Here is a 5,272-nt window from a genome sequence, read left to right as displayed (position 1 = left end):
TATATGTGGCGGTTAAGGTGTTAATAAGTAAAACACTATTTAACCAGCTACTTAATTATATATATTTATTTACTTACAAGTAAAAATCCGACTTACGAATATATTTTTAATATAAATAGAAATGTTTTATGTTGCGTGCGATAGAACACGTGTGGTCTCGTCCGATGATCAAATGGAATAGGACGAATTAGAGAAGCTAATATGAGGTGATCAATATTGTAACGGGATTAAATATTTTAGTTTGCTGAATACAGTGTTACCAGATGAAAGTGGTTAAGTAGTTACAATATTAGAAATAGTTAATAAGTGGATCTATTACAATTTGGAGAGATGTTAATCGCTACAATACTCCCCTTCTTAAAAAAATTTAAAGTTTTTAAGAAGTAATTTAAATTTTATACATTAATTTGGAATATAGGTTTTCTTATCACTAAACTTAACTCCAAAAGAAGTATGATGAGTTTTCTCGGCTGATGTGAAGAATTCTAGTTCGTTTACGTCGCTATCGGCTACGTATACTGGTTTGAGTCTATCCACTGAAATAGATGTTGGGCTGCCTCGGTAGTCTATGACGAAATATTTGTCGTGACGAGCAATAACTTTGAACGGTCCCTCGTAGGGCGATGAGAATGAAATTTCTATATGATCATTTCGTACCAAAACATGTGAACAGGTGTTTAGGTCTTTAAAATAAAAAATTGATCTCTTTCCGTGTCTTGACGTTTCTGCTGGTGCTAAATTTTTGAAATGTTGGTTTAAATTCTGTAATAGTTCAGCAGTGGTTGTTTGATTGTTTGAAGGAGCGATGAATTCTCCAGGCAAACGTATTGGTTCTCCATAAACGAGTTCGGCTGGCGTTGTGCCCATATCTTCTTTCCATGCTGCTCGAAGGCCAAGTAGTACAACTGGTAGAGCGTCTAGCCAAGTTTCTCGATGGCAAAGGAGTGCAGATTTGAGTTGGCGATGGAAACGTTCGACTAAGCCATTTGATTGCGGATGATATGGAGAAGTCCTTAAATGTTTGATGCCAAGGATCTGCGACAGTGAGTTAAAAAGTTTTGACTCAAATTGTCGTCCTTGATCGGATGTTATTCGTTTTGGTACACCGTACCGAGCGATCCAGTGGGCGAGTAGTGCTCGTGCTACCGTGTCTGCTGTACCGTTTTCCAAAGGAATTGCTTCTGGAAAACGCGTAAAACGATCGATTATAGTTAAACATTGATTAAAACCTTTAGAAGTTGGTAAAGAAACCAAGTCTATATGTATGTGTTCGAATCGTTGTGAAGGTGCTTGAAAAATGCCGATAGGTGTTGATACGTGTCGTTGAATTTTGTTACGTTGACAGTCGATGCAAGCTTTTGCCCATGTGCGACAGTCTTTGTTTATTGACGGCCACACAAATCGTTTACTCACTAGCTTTTGCGATGCCTTTATTCCGGGATGTGCCAAGGAATGTAGAGAATCGAATATATGTTTTCTGAGTGGAACTGGGACGTATGGTCGTATAGATCCAGTAGTTATATCACAGTACAGAGCAGGTTCGGTGGCGTCTGCTTGTATTTTCTGCAGTGATAGTGACGTTGACGGATTGTTGAGTAATTGCTGCAATTCTGTATCGTTTTGCTGTGCTGTTGCTAAACTTTGTGAAGAGATGGATTCAGAAATCGCGTTGACGCGGGAGAGCGTATCTGCAACGATGTTCTGGTGTCCTGAAATATGTCTGATATCCGAAGTAAATTGACCGATGAAATCCAAACGACGGAACTGCCAAGGGGAGGCTCGTTCTGTGCGTTGGTGGAAAGCGTGCTGTAGCGGCTTATGATCTGTGAAGACGATCACGTGACGTCCTTCGAAGATGTGTCGAAAATATTTTACGGCTTCGAATATTGCATGTAGTTCACGATCATATGTAGATAATTTCTGTATTGACGGTGGAAGCTTTTTACTGTAGAATGCTAATGGTTGCCAAGTGTTGTTGACATGTTGCTGTAGGACAGCGCCTATGCCATGTTCGGAAGCGTCTGTAAAAATTGCCCATTGAGTGTTTGTATTTGGATGTACCAGTAATGTTGTTTGAGCAAGTGCCTGTTTTGCTTTGTTGAACGATAATTGAAGCTCTTTGGTGCATTCTATTCTTTGCGAATTCTTGACGTTTGGTCCTTCCAGTAGTGAGTTGAGAGGAGCGAGGATTTCGGCCGCTTGTTTGATGAATTTTCTGTAAAAATTTATTGTACCATAAAATCTTCATAAACTTTTGATAGTAGTACGAAATTCAATACTTAGGATAACGCCAACCTTATCTTTTAATGGTGTTATGCTATTCCTGTTGACGGTGTGCTCCACAAATTTTACCTCGGTTAGACCAAAATTAGATTTTCTGGGGTTAATGACTAATCCGTAACCTTGAGGTCGTTTAAATAAAATTTCAAGATGCTGGAAATGTTCGTGCTCGTTGGCTAAAGCTACCAGGATATCGTCGATATATACGAATAAGAATGGAAGATCTCGTGTTACTTCATCGATGAACCTTTGAAACGTTTGAGCTGCGTTTCTTAGACCAAAGGTCATATAAGGAAACTCAAATAGTCCAAAAGGTGTTATAATGGCCGTTTTAGAAATATCTTCTGGTGCGACCGGGATTTGGTTAAATGCACGAACCAAATCTATAGTTGAAAAAATGTTTTTACCATGTAATGTTGCGGTAAAGTCCTCAAGGCAGCGTACGGGGTATTTGTCTGGAACTGTGCGAGCATTTAGACTGCGGTAGTCTCCACACGGTCGCCATCCTCCAGTGCTTTTCGCTGTTAGGTGCAGTGGCGATGACCATGGACTGTTCGAAGGTCGAGCGATTCCCAGTTTGATCATGTCATCAAACTCGTGACGTGCAGCTTGTAGTTTATCCGGTGGTAAACGGCGTGCTTTGCTGGTCACTGGTGGTCCGTTTGAAGTACGTATGTGGTGGAAAGTGTTGTGTTTCTTCCCTCTTGTTACGCTGTCTGGATTTGTAATCTGCGGAAAATTTCGTAGTAGTTTGTGGTATATTGTATCTTCTTTAATTGATCGGATGGAAATTGTATTCGCTATTGGAGCAATTAAAGCGGGTGATGTTAATCCAGTACGTCCGTCGAGTAGACATCTTCGCTTGAGGTCGACTAATAAGTCAAAGTGACTCAAGAAGTCAGCCCCGATGATTGGTTTCGTGACGTCAGCGATGATAAATTGCCACAAAAAATCACAGCGAAGACCTAGGTTAAGAGACAATAACCGTTTTCCGTAGGTTTGGATGATGGATCCGTTTGCTGCTTGTAGCGTATGACCAATTGTTGGTGTTGCATTTTTCGACCACTCTTTTGGAAAAACCGATAAATCGGAACCTGTGTCCACCAGATATTGGGTACCAGAGGTTCGATCTCTAATGTACAGACGGTGAGAATTTTGCAGAGAATCACTACCCGTCATTAGAGATTCTCTACAGCGTTTCCCGAAAATGTGCAGCCTGGTTTGCACCGAATAGCGTTTTTACCGTATTTCGAGTGGTAGTAACAAAACCCGTTAGAGCTCAGTCTACGTTGTTGGAACTGGTTACGTGGCCTCGGCTTGTTATGCTGTCGTGTATTTGATCTGGATTCCCGTTTGTTAATAACGGCTGATAGTGCTGCTAACTGTTTGGTTAAGTCAGATATTTGTTGTGCGAAGTCTGCGTCATTAGTGTTGTTGGTATTTTTGGAAACTGATGAAACGTGCATTCCTTGTATGATCTCGTGGAGTCTGTCTGCACTAGCCCCTAAATTTTCCAGCGTTGTATTTGTTTGCAATGCTAACATGGCGCGAGTGTCCTTCGGTAAAGCGGATAACCATTTAGCTTTAAGTACATCTTCGTCGACGCCTGGAACCAGTGCTTTAAGATGGCGCAGGAGTTGTGATGGTGTGCGATCGCCAATCTCCTCACCTTCGAGAAGTTGTTGCAGCTTCGCTTCTTTCGATTTAGAAAAACGACTAATTAGTGCCATTTTGAGTGCAGTGAAAGGTGCTGATGTTGGAGGATCAACAATGATGTCTTCCACTTCTGCCGCATGTCGCGTGTCGATGATGGAAACCGCGTGGTAAAATTTGTCAACATCTCTTACCACACCCAGAATCCTAAACTGTGCTTCGATTTGGGCGATCCACAGCGATGGCTTGTCAGGATTAAATTGTATTGGTCGAATGACGTTGGATGTTGGTTGTAGAGGTTTCCTGTCTTCGGAATTGTCTTCCGATGGTGACTGCTTTATGTTGGTCATCTTTGTACCGAGTTGGTAACAGGTTTAGTGTTCTATCGCTTAAGCCGCGTGGCGTAATATGGTTGAGTTTGCTCGTTCAACTCCTTTAACCAGATTTACTTTGACGATTGTGGCTCACAAGTGGAGGTTATGGTACACACATCAGAATAACGTATTCCCAATGTAGCAGTTAGTCCATAAATCACGTCGATTTTTGGCTTGTACGAAAGGCGTAGGACGTCGGGTATATTGTGAGCGTCGCCAATGTTATTTTAACGTCGGTATAATGCACGAATTTCGGCCGTCGGGTATATTGAATGAATTTCAGTCGTCGGGGTCACCAATGTGGCGGTTAAGGTGTTAATAAGTAAAACACTATTTAACCAGCTACTTAATTTTATATATTTATTTACTTACAAGTAAAAATCCGACTTACGAATATATTTTTAATATAAATAGAAATGTTTTATGTTGCGTGCGATAGAACACGTGTGGTCTCGTCCGATGATCAAATGGAATAGGACGAATTAGAGAAGCTAATATGAGGTGATCAATATTATAACGGGATAAAATATTTTAGGTTGCTGAATACAGTGTTACCAGATGAAAGTAGTTAAGTAGTTACAATATTAGAAATAGTTAATAAATGGATCTATTACAATTTGGAGAGATGTTAATCGCTACATATACTTTTCATTGGGGGCGTTTTTTAACGTAGTGGGTCCCAACCCCAGCGCACAAACCTGGGGAGCGATGGGTACCCAGAAGGTGCTTGATCTAAGACCGAAAGTCGTGAGCTGCTTGAGTCATATGTAAAAGAATTGTTTCTGGCCACTCCCAAGTGATTAAGTAAATAAGAGAACTTTTCTCACTTGCGTGAATTTTTTCACACGATTCCTTCCTTCAGGACGATGATTCCATCCTTATCCTAGATGTAAGATACTGGGTCGTGAGCCTTCCTTTCGTGCTCATCATCATTCCTACGATAAGCCTATAAGCCTGAAAGTAGA

This window comes from Bactrocera dorsalis, chromosome 2 (genome assembly GCF_023373825.1).
Source record: "Bactrocera dorsalis isolate Fly_Bdor chromosome 2, ASM2337382v1, whole genome shotgun sequence".
Lineage (NCBI taxonomy): Eukaryota > Metazoa > Arthropoda > Insecta > Diptera > Tephritidae > Bactrocera > Bactrocera dorsalis.
Note: the sequence above shows the minus strand (reverse complement) of the source record.